Source organism: Hypomesus nipponensis, chromosome 22 (genome assembly GCF_054491055.1).
Source record: "Hypomesus nipponensis isolate SF chromosome 22, ASM5449105v1, whole genome shotgun sequence".
NCBI classification, from domain to species: domain Eukaryota; kingdom Metazoa; phylum Chordata; class Actinopteri; order Osmeriformes; family Osmeridae; genus Hypomesus; species Hypomesus nipponensis.
In genome coordinates, this window is record NC_140382.1 from 14,288,404 (window position 1) to 14,305,160 (window position 16,757).

At 40.5% G+C, this 16,757-nt stretch overlaps 1 long non-coding RNA gene across 1 annotated transcript; it reads right to left on the reverse strand.

Moving 5' to 3' along the window:
• Positions 1-8,606: 8,606 nt before the first annotated feature.
• Positions 8,607-9,867, reverse strand: LOC146236761 (uncharacterized). Its single transcript, XR_014741006.1, has 2 exons — positions 9,761-9,867; positions 8,607-9,411 (listed from the first exon to the last, which is right to left on the reverse strand). It is a non-coding gene; the product is annotated as an uncharacterized LOC146236761 (long non-coding RNA).
• Positions 9,868-16,757: the final 6,890 nt, after the last annotated feature.

Genomic DNA, 16,757 nt, shown 5'->3' on the forward strand with positions numbered 1-16,757 from the left:
AACACAATATATTACTTGTCAATAGTAATACTAGTAGAGAATGAGTCACACCAAGTCATCAGTCGCACGAGGAGAGGATCTAGGGTCTTAAAGTGCTACACTGAACAACTAACAGACCTATACATTATTTTTACTCTTCAAATTGTTGTTCATGTCTCAACTTTGAATCTCTTTTAAAAACTTTTCATTTTCGATGAAGAACATTCGCAAATTGCAGGGGGTAACAAGATCCGTGAGAATCAACTAGAAGGCTGTGCCTCCCAAAGACAGGTTCATTTGGGGAATCTATGGAAAATTGTCAAAGACAGCGTGTCGGGGCCTCGTTTTGATCAGTTGACGTTTTTGGTGTTTGTTTGTCCCATGCTGTGATGGTGATTAGTCCATGTGGATAAATGAATCGTAAAAACATTTTAGAAGTGGCCTCTCTGTGGGAGCCCTGCATTCATCTTCACACACTCACACTAATCCATTTTTCAACCCTCTCTGCGTAATTAGATAACACCGATGAATATTAACAATTAAGCCTTTCAAAAGCGTTGTATCTTATCCAACGCCAGCTAAAGACCGCCACACTTGGCGAGGGTAAACTCTGGAGACTTGCTCTGTGCTTGGAAAGATCTGAAGAGATCACCCAGAAGGATCTCGTCAGCTTCCTCCTTGCTTGTTGCGCTCGATTCCCAAATCTCTCCCCCCCGCCCCCTACCCCATCTCTCTCTCTTCCACTTGTTTGATATTTTTCTTTTTTCTCCCCCACCACCATATTCAAAGACTTATACAATATACATGCTCCATCTGGTCAAACTTGGTGAACTTAAATATACCTGTCAAGTGCAACTTTAAAGTTTTTCTCTCGCAATCTCTACTGGGTCTCTCGCCCAATCCACCAAGGCTTTAATTAAAAAGAAGCCTGGGTTTCCGGGCTGGGGTTCTAAATGAGGGGGCTTAGCGCCGGCAGCAAAGGGGCTGGGGTCTTGCAGTGGGACCCGGCTTGTGGCTTTCATCACTTTCACTCCACTGTGAAGTTCCGGAGAGGCATCTGTCTTACTTCCCTGTGAAAATGGAAAGACGGAGACCACTATGGCACACAGAAAGAAAGAAAGAAAGAAAGAAAGAAAGAAAGAAAGAAAGAAAGAAAGAAAGAAAGAAAGAAAGAAAGAAAGAAAGAAAGAAAGAAAGAAAGAAAGGGAGGACGAGACTGTGTGTGTGTGTTTGAGAGAGAGAGAGAGAGAGAGAGAGAGAGAGAGAGAGAGAGAGAGAGAGAGAGAGAGAGAGAGAGAGAGAGAGAGAGAGAGAGAGAGAGAAATGGGAATGGGGATGGTATTTGCTTATTTTAAGTGCAGAGGGTACTTGGAAATCGTGACCTTCATACGGGATATATGTCTGTAAATTGGCACCATCCATAATCATATATTATATGGAAAGGCATAATAAGCCCAAAATAGCCCTAATATATTTGATCCAATGCATTATATTATGGTGGATGTTTCTGTTACTTTTTTGTGGCACACTGCTTTGGTCTCAACCAGAGGTTTGCGTGGTTAGATTATTGTTTCAACAAAACAATAAAACAGCTGCCATCTTTCATCCCTTATGATATTAAGATCAAATGAAATAATGAACCAATGGTGAAATATTAGAATGTAAGCATATTTGAAACCGTTTGGCCTTGAACAAAAAATGATATATTAGAAATGTTCACATTGCATGATCCTTGTGAAGTAACCAAAGGCAAACCAGGCTGGGTTGCTGCTACTCCTAAACATTACTAGATTAAAGAACAGATACCTTGAATACCTTGAATAAAAGAACATAGCCTTCTGTAATATCATTATAAATACAGATAACCATGGTACTCAAAGCAAACCTTCCAGGTGGTGTTGGAAGAACAGTGATGATTAAAAACTAAGCAACCATGCCATCTGCTGGGTATATAACCAAAATACAACAACTGCGATCCAACTCTACACATGATTTAAATTATTGGTGAAGAAGGATAGGCTGTCAAAAACCCAGATTTAGATTTCATTAAATAGGTACAATATTGAAGTTATGTTATAATGCTATTATGACTTATGTTTCTGCTTTTAACAAAGTCAAATCCTTACACTCTCTAGACCAGTCATAAAACCAATTGGACCATTTGATCAAATCAAAGTTCTCACCATCTAATAATCATCATCCTCTTTCATGCCGCTCAAAGTGTTTTCTTATCGTTTTCAGACTAATAACAGCCAAATAATTTATAGGGGCCTGTGAACACAGTCAAGTTCTTCTAGTGAATCTAGGCAAAGGGCCAAAGAAAAAAAAGACTGCGCTGAACCTTGAAAAAGGTTAAGGTTTTCACATGCAAGTCTCCAGCTACATTCTAAAGTAAAGCCAATCTCATACTAAACTGGAATGGAATTTTAGAGGAAATGCAAATGGAAGAGAGTTTTCATTTAAATAATTAATTTAAGTACTTACAGTTTTTAAGCCAGTTACATTATCCCTCACAAACATTTATTTAAATGGCTTATATAGATGACAAACATATCCTAAATCATGTGATTTACAATCTGTTTGTCATCTTTGAAGTTTTGATGGTTTTCACAGAAAATAGTCAATGTTTTGGCCATCATCTTATGGACTGTCAAGAACACAATAACCTATAACCACTCATATTTGACATTCCCTAACATGTTTGTCTAACATTGTTGTCAACACCTTGACAACTGTGCTGCCGCCGCCCCCTTTGCACGCCTCCACAGGTCACGTCTGTCCACTTCATCGTGTCAGCGTCACATCAGCTGTTTATACTTGATCTAGGCTTCACAGGGGCAAGAGTTCAAACTCAAATGCAAACAAATACTGTCAGTCCATCCTTGTCAAGGTGATTCACACATTTCGGAAATCTAAGGTGACCCTTTGTCATTGTCAGAGATCAAGTTTAAATCACATTTATTTTGTAGGAGAGATCGGTTTACAGTGGTAACATACTCTTACAAGGTGAGCACCATTCTTTCAAAACTTCGGCCATTCAACTTTCAGCCATTCGTCGTAATAGCCTTGCACATGTGGAAACTGAACCGATGACCATGGCTATGTTGCCCTTCTCTTGGACAAGACCTGACGGGTCCTACTCTATGGGGGACAGATTTAAGGGCTACAACAGGCTAGAGAAGATCGATTTCAGGTGGCCTACTTTGCTCTATCCTGGCTCTCATCTCCTGTACTCTACACTACTCTCTTCTCATCTCCTGGACTCTTCACCCATCTCCTGGACTCTTCACCCATCTCCTGGACTCTTCACCCATCTCCTGGACTCTTCACCCATCTCCTGTACTCTTCACCCATCTCCTGTACTCTTCACCCATCTCCTGGACTCTTCACCCATCTCCTGGACTCTTCACCCATCTCCTGGACTCTTCACCCATTTCCTGTACTCTTCACCCATCTCCTGGACTCTTCACCCATCTCCTGGACTCTTCACCCATCTCCTGTATTCTCCTCTCATCTCTGGTACTCTCCACTACTCTCCTCTCATCTGTTGTACTCTTTAATACTCTTACCTTAGTACTCTTCTTTCATCTCCCGTTCTGTCCTCTTGTAACACAAGAATGTTTACATCTCCTTAAAAGTTCACAACATATCAAATCCACATCCCAATGTTGAGCAATGTTAACATTTCCAGTAGCCTACATATCTACAAGTAGATATCTGAAAGTAAAGACTGTGTCCAATGTACTTCAAACACGGTTTATAAAATAGTTTTCCTTGCATCCATCCAGGTCATTGTTTGTTTTTTGCCCTCTGATCCATGTTTGTATTTCTAAGACAGATCACAATCCTGCCAGCTTGTCAGTCTGGGAACAGTTTCAATCTTAGTTGTCATGCGTTTCTATTACTGATTATTAAATATTGCCACGGGTGGTGATGGTAGTTTTTGGATGTTGTGAGATATTCAAAATAATAAACCATGAAACCGCAAGAAATTTAAAGAGAAAGTTTTAGTTGGTCTATAAGATTTAGGAGAACAAATATTTGAAAAGTGAGGAAGAAAGTGTTAAGGGATGTTACTGTGAGACCACCAGTAGACATTAAGTGTGAGATTCTTCCAGAATTCTCTTTGAGTTAACAGTAATATTATATTTTTAATGACCGTCACTTTTGAAAGAGTATGGCTATGTATTATTTTCCTACCATATCAACATAAATGCAATTACTCCCAAATGGTGTGAACCCAATAGAAAAAGCTCCTCTTTATCATCTTGATCTCAAGACCTACCATAAAATGCATCATATTACTGAAATTAGGATTAATCCCTGGGCAAGGGTCTAGAAGTTTGTTCTAAATATGTGCACGCCAGGACGATTGAGGGGTGTAGGAAAGTAATGCAGCAAGTCAAGTGCGATAGGATTACATCACTTGTATGTCTACATATCTAAATCATGCCAAAAGAGTTGGGATGTGTGAAGAAGTAGCACACTAACTGTGCATGAGCCATCTGCTGTTTACAAACAAACTGTGCAGTTGAAATGATTCATCTTTGTCTCCTTGGAGTTAGTTAACATTCTGAAAAATACACACACACACATTTGTCTGACATGAAACTTATTCTGAGAATACCTTTTGCATGATATCCTTTGTCTGCTTGTGTCATGCTTGTCTTGAGGCTTTGGAAGACTCACAGTGTGTTTAAAAGATGAGTCACGTTACGCAATGTCTGCATATTATACACTGACTCACATAATGACGTATGTTCTCATTGGCTACCATTCTTTAAAAAGATGTCTAATTCACAACATCAGTTGGTTGGTTGGTTGGTTGGTTGAGGGAAATACATTTCTGTATATAACGAAGCACATAAAACAATATGTCAGAATTATGTCCCATTAACAGAACATTGGTCTCAAAGTCATTCTGTTTTGTTGGTATAAAGGACATATTAGATAGATATATTCATTATTGTCCTTTTTCAAGTACATTTGTTGCCACGGTATTAGGGACTGAAGTGATCCCTCAGATCTCAGAGGAATCCAGGGATGATAGAGCATAAGACTTACAGAGAGAGTTAGTTAACCCAGATCAAACCCTGCTCTGATCTCATCTGAGCCCTCTGTCTCCATCTCCTGTAAACACACACTAGCGACCATCCACCAGGGACGTAAACACAGACACACACGTATGTGCTCAGACATGCTCAAACACACAAACACACACACACATACTATACACGCACACACACATACTATACACACACACACACCTCTTTGTCCGGTTCATATCTCCTATTTCTTTTTCTACACTAGCTGCATGCCTCCTCAGTAATTAGAAATACACATGAAAGGAACACTGGCCTGTGGCTCCAACTAGTCTTCCATACAATGGGGGCAGGTAAGCCAAGCAGGGGGCCTCAATATCAGCCCCAACACACAGACCCATAACCCCCTTGTGACTTGTGATGTTTTCTTTGTGTAATTAAATCATCCCAGCTCAGCCCCCCTAGTATCCCCCCATGGATTTGGAGAGCCGTTCGGACAATCCCCACCGGTCACTAGGGGACGGGTGCTGTTTTCATTGGATGGGGTTCATGGAACTGCATGTCTTCACTGGAAAAAGACTCCTTTCTAAAAACAATTCTGGGGGGTTATGATTCCCCGGATGTTGGGACAGCGCTATGTACACAGTCGTGACGGCCTCATGAGAGATGCCAGGAATATATATGGAACGATTTTCCCTCACCGGTCTCCTGGTTGAAGTTGGCTGGAGGTCAGGTTGGGCCAAGACCAGGCCAGGTTCCCCTGTAACAATAACCCCCTTCCTTTGTAATGTATTATTGAAGCTATTCATCCTGGGTGATCCTTCAGTTCTTCCACATCTGTCCCTGAACATGCCTCACTCTTGTTTGTGATGAGAGAACTTCTTGATGTTCTTGACTCTTCGTTTGTAGTGCAACGCAATAGGATTATACCGGGCCTCACTGTGCTTCAGAAACCCGCATGACAAGCAGCCTCTGTAGAAAAAGCCTCTACTGGTGAATTAATTGGGTCGAAAAGGGGGTAAAGGATAAAGTGCTGAATAGAGACTTAATAGAGCCAGTGACTTTGCTCTCATCAGGAAAACAGTGGCTAGTCTTCTTTACTCCTGCTTAAATGTTTTCTCCGGTCTAGAGCTACAGATACACCGGTACAGTTGTTCAAACACGTTTCATAGCATCGGCTGCCTCATTTACCACCCGATAAAAACTGATTATTGCTAATATGGTGGGTCATTGCACGTACACTACATTACATGACAGTATCTGAAAATCCAGAAGGACTCTTAACAAATAGAATTCCTCTTTATCCAAGGGCGCCATTTTCCAACAGGCTGTGCATCTTTGCTGAAAAATAGTCTGAAGAGGATCCTGTTACATGCCATTTACTTTAACCAGAAACACTATTTTACAATTATCCTAAGCCTTGGTCATGTTACAGAGCAGACTTACAACTGAGGGACTTTGGAAATGCCATCCTTCACCATGAGAAGAATATTTCCTGTTCGGCCTTCCTCCTTTATTGAATTCCCCAGGCTGATATTGAGTTCCAGCAGGTTCCCAGAGCAAGACCCAATATTTCTCTGGGTGAGAGTTGACGGGCGAAATGCCTTTGAGTGACGTACACCGGAAGTACAAGAGGCTGATCGTTTCTCAGTGGATATAATTCTAGATTGGACACTCCAACAGTTGCCAGACGGTCTTTCTGCTTGCACAAGAAGAAAGCATTTCTTGGTTGTAGATAATTGTTTTCATTGTTTATTAAAAATCAGTCACTACTCTAACCAGTTGACCCTGACTGTGGCAATAGTTGAAGCAGTTGAGGATACAGTGTTGCCTTGCAAATAGATCTATGTTATGGAACAGAAAACACAAGGACAAGAGTTTCCTGGTATATTTTCCACTTAAGGTCATATTTCCCGATACACCAATGCTCAATGGTTTGTTGAAATGTATACTCAGCTTGGCCAGAGATTTATGCTCCAATGGAGAGCGTCCAAGCTAAACATTGTATCTGTATAGCCCAGTGAGCTGGAATGTATACTGATGCTAATTGGATGGAAGGCACAGAGACTGGCACATCTTACCAGTACAACCCTTTGACAAGCTATCATGGGCTCAACTGGGCATGTGTGTTTCGTAAATGACATCTACTGTCACATGAAGCCCTCGCGTTTTGGGGGCCCTAAACAAAAATTGTGTAGGGGGCCCATGGATTGGTATTTTTTATTTGCTTTCAAATGTTTTTTTTCTTTTTTGGGGGGGGGGGGGGGGTCCTCGAACCATCACGGGGCCTTAAACAAATGTTTTGTTTGTTATTGGGTCGGGCCGGCCCTGGTCACATGTTACTGCTTCAATCATATACTTAAATGTTCTGTGGCATTGGAATTTACATACAGTATGTGTCAATCATTAAAACTATTGTCTTGCACTTCCATTTGTATTTTTTTTTTTTTACAGTAAACAAAAGTTGGAATAAACCGGACTTAGGACAATGCATTTACAACAAACACACAGAGAGAGTATGAGGACTTCAACCCACCATCTTGTGTTTCAACCCCCATAGGCCAGTAATATTGATGGCTACATCTTTGACAGTGGAGACAGCTGGGTAGTCTGGGTCATTAGCAATGCCGCAAGCCACGGCTAAGCTACTGTATCAGGTGAAAGAAACTTGCTGTAGGGTTCATCTGATCCTCCACTTCTAAACATCTAATCTTCTTTCTTCTGAGGGTACCTCACAGTAGGAAGCCCCACATGCTGTTCCATTGATACTCCACCTCACGGCGATGACCACGATGAACCTGAATATACCAACATGGAAACGACTGTGTATTTAGACTTGCTTTAATTCACTGTGCCAAATAGATTTTTTATGGTTAATTCAATATGATTCGAAGTAATACAATTAAGATTGAGTAAACTATAATAGAAGATGCTTTCCAGTTAAGACAAGTGTATCTTTGAGATGCATGAGCTCACACAATCAATGAGGGAGAAATCTGAAACAATTATTATGAAGGATGCACGTAATTCAATTGTATATTACGAGATTTGGAATATAGCAAATGAACAACACACAATAAATCGAAACTCTTTACAAATGACTAAACCACTTTTGCTGCTATTTTTCCGGCATTTCTTTAGGGAAATTTTATTTTTAAATTGTATAACATTGTATATACATGGTATATACATGTTTATCTCACTTAAAAGCACTTTAGGCAGGTTCCCACAGCTGTCTGTGGTTCTGCATGTGCTGTTTAGAAAGCCGACATGCCTGTTAGGCTTGTACGCATGTGGCTAAGTGTAGTGTTTAACTCTTTAGAGAGTGTATACAGTGCTTTCCCAAGCCTCTGTTCATCGATTCCCTCAGGGACGATTTCCTTAGTCACGTAGAGTCCTTCCTTCCACAGCTTCCCATAGGAACACTACCAGCTAACACATAAATACAAATGCAGAACTGTTTTAGCTGTTAAACTTAATGTTTGTCATGTCATTTGCAGCAGCCTGATAATCTGTGGTTGTTTAGTGTAAACAATTACAGGGAAGGGATGACAGGGTTCTCACACAGTTACGTGGAAGCAGGTCTCTGTTTTGTCTGAAGCTAGTTTTATGTGAAACATAAGTTCAAACATCTCAGACATCTAGATCGCTGAGTCATCATGGCTTTTGCCAGTCGGTACATCACTCATGACATGCTGTGGATGTCCATCGTGGCAATTCAAAACAATTAAAATACAATTTCTCAAACCCGCAGCAGCCATCTCCATAAACTTCCTGAGAAACGTTGTATCTCTCCGGTAACTGTGAGTGGATGTCACATACCTCCATGACACTGTGGTGAGCATGCCCAGTGCGCACAAAATGTCTTAACTTATAAACAAAAGCCTCCCAACATGCAATCTTGGCCACAAATGAAAATGAATGTGGTCACTCACATCAATTTTAGATATGCAGAAGCGTATAAGAGTGGTTAGACTCCAGTTTAGTCCAAATCTGGTTTTTGACCTCCTTATGATCTCTTTTTCTTTTCTTTTTTCCCCATACTCGTCATTTCAGAGAACAGAAGATTTATAACAGTTTGATGTCTATTTCTTTTCTTTATACTCTTTGTTTTGTCTTGCCAAAAGGTGAATTTTCGACCCAGTCTCTGTCAAGTTCTCTCTCTCTGTTCAAGAATGGAGATATTTATTTGTGTGGGCACTCATCCTTTCTCCATTTTCTCTTCCTCCCTCCAATACAGTTTCAAATTGTCCTCGAACAACCACAAATCAATTACACATTCCTGGGTGTCATAAGTCAGGCAACAATGACAGAGACAGTTCAGGTTGAGTTCAGATCTCCTTCAGTCTTCATCAACTCTATGGCTGGAACAGGCCTCCAAAATGGCTGCCTTAAGGGGATACAAAACATTACATTACATGTATTCATTTATTAATTTAGTAGACACTTTTATCCAAAGCGACTTCCAAGAGAGAGCTTTACAAAAAGTACACAGGTCAATGATCATAAACGATGAGATATCCCCAAAAAACATTGCGGGAAGCCAAAACATGAGCATACATTGTGATAAGCAACCAAGTGCCAATGGGAAGAAACATAAGAGCAGTAGCAGAAGTAGTTAAACAAGTTACAAATTAAACAACATGAACCTCAGACGTGCAAGAGTGTACCTGTAGGAAAGCAAGCAACAATAACATAATTTACAGTGAGTACAAGTAGTTAACTCAGTTACAACTTACCAACAAGTTACAACAAACCCACCCAACATTAAGGACACAGCGATTACAACTGCACGAGGCCTTGGCCAACTACCCATATCTCCACGTCGGTGATTAGGAGGGCAGGGCCAGCATACTAGCTCACGTCCTGCCGGCATTAACTTGGCAGTGCCCTCTGTGCCCATTTCCTTGACTTTAATCCTTCTAAACACAGGAAACACCAGTCGATATAACAGAGTTCTCTCTGTATGACTTCCTCTGCCCCTGAGACCGAGAAACAGATAAGACAGACTGCTGCCTTCTCTGAGGGAACTTACTACTGGGATTACTTTAAAACTCTAAAACAACATTCAATAGAAAATGAACTTTAAGCAGAGTGTGTTGACAGAATCATAAATCTTGCATGACCATCAACCCTTGCAGCTGTGAACATGCACTCCTGCTTGATGTCGTGGAGAGTTCACAGCTGAGTTTCCTAGTCCTAATTGTTCACACAGGTGGGCCCCTAAGCATGCTGAGGAAGTCTACTGAGCACCATAATTATGCAGGTCAAAGGACATTTCGATGCTTGAGGTTAATCGTCCATAGTGTCTCTTAGTTATGCACATCCCACAATGAAGTGCAATCAGTGCTTATTTGGCAGATTAAGCAGCTGAGTAACAGTAGCACCATCAGTAAATGTAATGGTTTTGAGATAAAATTATTGCACTTACTGGTCCTCCAACAAAAATGATTTTCTAATGAATCTTGCTTGAATCATGAACCTGGCTCTCAGTCAGAATAAACATTGTCTGCAACTAATTTCTATATTAATCAAACACACACCCTCGCATGCATGCACACAAACAAGCCAGCACAAGCACACACACACACACACAAGCCATCTCCCATCAGTGTCATAATCACTGCCAGACGGTGTTTGTCCTCTGCCCTTTGACCCTTGTATCTCTGACCCCTGCCGGCCTCACTCCCTCTCTCACACAAACACAGGCTGGATGATCCTGGGGAGGATAAGGTCCTGGGAGTTACCCGCTCTGGCCAACAGAGCATCCTACCCCAGGAGAAGGTCATATTTTTGGGCAGCAGGGCCCAAGTAGTCCCTGTGGTCCATTAATCACCACAGAAGATAAACAAAGCCCTTCCAGGAACGGTGATGCATCATGTGCAAAGCTCTCTGCAAATAAGAACATTCCACAAAAGGATATCTCTTAGGGAACAGTCAATTAATGGAGATTAATTATATTTTTAATGAAACTGAATAAAATACAGTCATGAAAGTCATTGACTGGGATTAATTTTTTTGTTACAGTTCAAGATCTGATGCTGTGTGAACCGTCCTTTTAGTGGAAACCAGTTTCATGATTTGATATTTGACTGTGAAAATGTAATAGAAGGTAAGATTTGCAGCCAATTCCAGGTAAATTGTACTCTCAGTGTGAGATTTAGGTCAAGCCTTCTCTTTGTCCTTATAAGTCCTCTATGCAGTCCTTTGCAGCAATCCTTCTGAGGCTATAAAGTGTCTGTCGAGTAATCTTTTATAGATGGTCTGAAGAGAAAAAGGCTTACCCTGCTTCACAAGGTAGATGAGTCATGGAAATAACATGGCACCAGAACTTTTTCCCCTGCTTGGTGAAGATGTCGGGCAGAATAAAATCAAATAACCTCCCCCAGACCTAGCACCAGGTGTCTTACTGTACAGTGGAAACATAAAGAAAGGCTGGGATGTTAACCGTTTCAGAGAACGAGTGGTCCCATCTGCACTTGTGGCTCATTAACAGTGTCTGAGGTTGCAACCAGCATTCTACTCCCATTCTGTGATTGTTTATTAATAGAAAAATTCACAACTACACTGGATTTTTGAGGATTCTCAACATCCAATTAGACTGTGCTGCATGTTCTTTTGTGACTGAAAATATGTGTATAAATAGGATAAAAAGGTATTTACATTAGCATGCCTATATTTAATGTGTATGAACAGGTGCATCCAACACCACATGTGTGTATGTGTTTACAACAGCGAGAACAATGCACTTGGTGTCCAACCATTCAGATCAGACAGGATGATAGGAAGGCTTTTGTGATTACAGTGAGTGTTGTGACTGTACTCACTTTTCACCACTGTTCTCCCCAAGGTCTGTCCTGCCCCCAAGACATTAATATTTCCTCCACCTTTAGTCACTGCTTGACTCCAGTCTAAAGCATTCACAACAGACTCCTGGGCCTTTCAAACAAGCAGGCTAACATTGATTTTAACCAGGAGTTACATAAACTGATATCTAATTGTATTTTACTTGGAGACTCAGCATTTAATCCTCATAACAATATGCTGAGTTTAAAAGCCTAACTTTCAAACAAGTGAGGCTTTCTTTCGAAGATATTTGGCTCTTATTTTCAGACATGAGTTCACCCCAGTATGCTTGACTAGGTTTTGCTACAAAGCCAAAGGACCAAAACCACAGTCAAGCTCATGTTTTTACTCAAATATCTACATTCAGAGTGAACTTTGACTAACTCTTATACATGTTAAAGGAAATAAAAGCATAACGACAAAGATAAAGTCATCTTCCAGGGGTTTAACAACAAAACAAGAGCTAACAACGGCGCGTTAACGTGCCCATGTGGCGGACATCAAAGTCGAGCGCAAAACTGTTTGCAATCAAGTGGAATAAGTAGAGGGTGGGGGTCGGGAATAAAATGTTCTAGAAAAACAAAGGTTGGTTTGTATGGAAAAGCAGCTGGCTATAAGATGCAGTAGGAAATTGTAATGAAAACGTCCGCCTCAGCAGTATGAGAGGTTGAGAGAGGCCACTTTGACAGATTAACATAATTAACTATTAGCTTCTCTATGCGGTAGCTAGCAGAGATCAATGGTACAATTCGCTACGGCTTCTGGGCACTTGACGTTGGTCGGATAAGACCTGGCTCGCCATTTGCCTCCATATGCTTGGAGTTTATCTGCCTTTCACATTTTATGTAGGCCTACAAGTATATCATTCACAGTCTTTCATCTCTGCATTGTTTTTCTGTCCAGTCAACTCCCTTCAAAGGCTGCATTTACCCTAGCAGATGGAGACAATTGGAAAGTAAAATGCATTAAAAGACCGCTCTTCATGATTGATATCTGTCTGACTGACCTCCATACGTGGAACGTGGGAGTTCTACCTGGTGAATGCACCATCTCTGCCTCCTGTCTTTCGGCTTCGCTGTATTTGTGATTTTTGGCGTTGGCCAGTCTGGCTGTGCAGCTGTGTTTATGACAAGCACTCCATGTTCAAATTGACTACATATGGTGACCAGACACCGATGTAAATGCTTCTGACCATAGGAGCTCTCCCTAGCCCAGGACTCAAAATCCTGTTTGTTTTCCACCAGAGATTCCATAAGGACATTATGAATGGTTTTCACTGTGGAATATAAATCACTTGTATTGGTTCAACTTAACAGAGGGTATATTTGCCACCAATAGCAATAGGAAAGTGAGTGGGACTTTCCAGCCACCAGATAGGCCTTCTGTGTCATGACAGGCATCAATATATTTGAAGGTGAACAAAGTTTCTCAGGGAAGTTTCAATCACTCCTAGGAACTCAACATGTATATTTAGCATTTACAAAAAATGTTCATAACCTTCATGGCCTTCTTGCTCTGCCTCCAATTCCCCATAATCTTCCTAGACACTTCATCAGTTATCTATATCCCCCTCTCCATAGTCAAGTCAGGGGCCACTGTTGAAGGCTAATGTCTGTAGTGAAGCCTTCAAACGAAGGAGAGGTTTACCCTACGGCTTATCTGTCTGGAGAGGCCCTCTCATTTCCTGAACGCCACAGTCAAATGCTGTTGGGCGGACAGGGCTCCAAGTATGATAGATAGATAGATAGATAGATAGATAGATAGATAGATAGATAGATAGATAGATAGATAGATAGATAAATAGATAGATAGATAGATAAATAGATAGAGCGAGCAAAGGTAAATTTCAAGACAGCCAATTAAGGCCATCTGTGATATCAACCTTTTTTTTCTTTTATATTGTTCATTTCTAGAACCAGTGCTCTGGCTATCCATCCTGGCTAGCCAAGTCAAGACGTGTGTCTTGAATGTGTATTCCAAGCCTTTTTCGAGAGGAGATACCCAAACTACAATAGGTTCAGACTCTTTCTTATCACTGATATATAGAGCATGTTTGACATGTGACAGATTAAGACAAGGGCTTCAGGACTGGGAATGCATCTGTATCTGTAATTGCCTTGTCTAACACATTGCTATCATACACTCTCCTGCTCCCAGACCACGCTATCATTAGAAAGAGGACCATACTTATATGGCAGTTCACTTCACTGTCTGTTTGGGCAGAGATACACCTACCTACAAAAAAACAATAATTATTGCACTGGTACATGGGTAAAGGGGAGACTAAGAGTTATCAGACTACTATTGTTATTATTATTTAGTGATAATAATAGTAATAATAATAGTAGACCATGCATCTATATACCGGTGCTTATGAGGTCAATGACAACTCCAACTATGAGATAAGAAAAGAACCTCGTAATAAAACCTTTCTAATATTCCAAGTTCCATGGAGACTCATGGGAGACATATCGGACAATTAACAGCTGTTATTAAAGCTGACATAGTATTTACATGTTTGAAGGGGGAGGCTGTTCAGGAGGAGAACCAACCCTCGTGCAGGAAACCAAATGTATTCCCAGTCTTAGTTGGTAGACAGATAGGAGCCACACTTCTCATGCCCTTCAACCTTGGCCTGTCCATAACACACAGAAATAACAGACAACTTCCTGTCAAACCTAATTTAACATCACTTGTTTGGAATGGAAAGTCCAAAGGCTAAAATGTTTGAAATGACATTCTGATTGAATATTCTATTTTAAAGCACTCCCATAGTAAATGAATATCCATGTATTTTACAACAGTCACTATTCACAGAATGACACATAATTTCTCATCATGAATGGCTAGGATCTCTAATACTAGAATTCAAATATTGACTACCCTATTATCAAGATGCTTCCAAAATAGACATATTCTTGGAATCTGTTTTTCTTTCCTGCTTGAACTTTTCTTTACTTAATCTATATGCCCCAAATTTAACCACAACACTGTATGAATGTCATTATGCTGTTCTACACAATGTCACTCCTTGTCACAATAAAATTGGCCTCAAACTTCTTTTCAGCTTTTTTTTTTTCCTTTTAGAGCAAGTGCCCCAGTTAAGAAATTGCTTACATCCCACTCAGTCTTGGGCTGGGTTGAAATTTCCCACAGGGTATGTACCAATAGGCTGAGAGCACACTTCGACAGATGCCATCAGAGAACAAGCATATGAATTACTAGGCAGCCTGCCATCTTTGAGTTCAGACAGAATGGCATTAATACCTGATTAAGACCCAAACAACAACACAACAACAACATGAAAGCCAAAGCAACTGGGACCAGGTAAAGGTTTCATCATTTATATATTAATGGATTTATTAACAAAGACTCAGCCACTCTCTCAAAAGTTAAAATGCCATAGAAGCTGCCAGCAACCAGGGGACTATGGAAAAAAGAAAAACATTTCAGATCCTGTCAGCAAATCACATTCCAATGAATAAAATATTTGCCACTGTTGACCATAACTAATTCAGGAGCTATGATATATTTATGGCCACAATTAAAGAAAACACAATCCCTTTAAATTTAAATGACAGTAAATATTAGCATTACCCAATTAAGTCACACTTTATATTAAGTAGGTAAAGTACCTCAGCAAGTGAACAGTGATTCAATGGGTAGAGGCATCCAATTTATTAAAACTGTATAATTAGAATCTTAAAAGTCTAATTTTAACCTAATGAAGGCATGCTTTCTTTGCTGTTTCAACATTGTTATATGATTAATAATTTGTGAAGAAATTGCATCAAATATCTATTAAGACAAATACGAAGTATTGTAACATTAAAAGTTTATGTTTTCCTTTTGAGGTTATTATTTCGACGTGGACACGGATCAGAAATGAAAACAGCGTTTACTGTTCCACATAAAAATGTTTATTTTACAAGGTAATATTTTCCACGGGAGTACTGATAACAGCACATATTGTTTCCATTAGAGCGAAGGTGAAATCGTCAACCTTGTATAATGAAATGATTGGTGCAACATGACCTTTGTGGAGACTGAGAAAAGCATCGGCCTGAAGCATACTGCTGTAACAGGCTACAGAGGAGGAAAATGGAAACCAAGAGAGGGTGTAGGAAACGAGGATTATCTCTGAGAAGCTCAAAGAGATGTCTGAATATCAGGTTCTGGCAAATAATTTGGACTCATGCAAAGCCTGAGGACCGCACCTTTACTTGTGCATGCGTGAGGGTTGGAGTGCAAATTCGTGGGGGCCATGTGTGTACATGTGCGAGAACAACGTAAAGGTTGTGAAGTGGCCCCTACGCACGTACGTGATGTATTTGAATGTTTCACATGAGATGAGAGCCATTTCATAACACATTACTTGACTACTTGAACACATGCACTATCAACACACTATGTCCGGTCCGAGCAGCCAGCCTCGAGCAGCATCTGTCTAAACTCTGGAAGAGAGGGGGGAGGGTGGTCTGTATCAGCTCTCCTCTTGCTTTCAGACAACGTATTGATAAAGGGCCCATTTGCTAAGTGTTCGGTTATGGAGCAGATAATGGACACTGACGTAGAGTAAAAAGTCGCAGTGCTTTGTTATTTAGCAATGCACACCTTGCCATGTTCACAGTGTATGCCCAGGACTACACAATGATTTTATTTTGTTTACGGGTGCTCTGTAAATGTAGATTCTACAGAGTCAATAGCATACCCATTGTACAGCATTATAAAATGGACAACCAAAGATCTCGATCTCATAGACCTTATGAGACCTTGCTTGCAGTGCGGTAAACAAAAAGGAAGAGTTGACTTTTCTTTGGCCACCCACAGAGTTTTCCTTTTAGGAAGTTAAAAGACGTTTATGGGGTTTTCTCCCACTCCCTTTCCTCT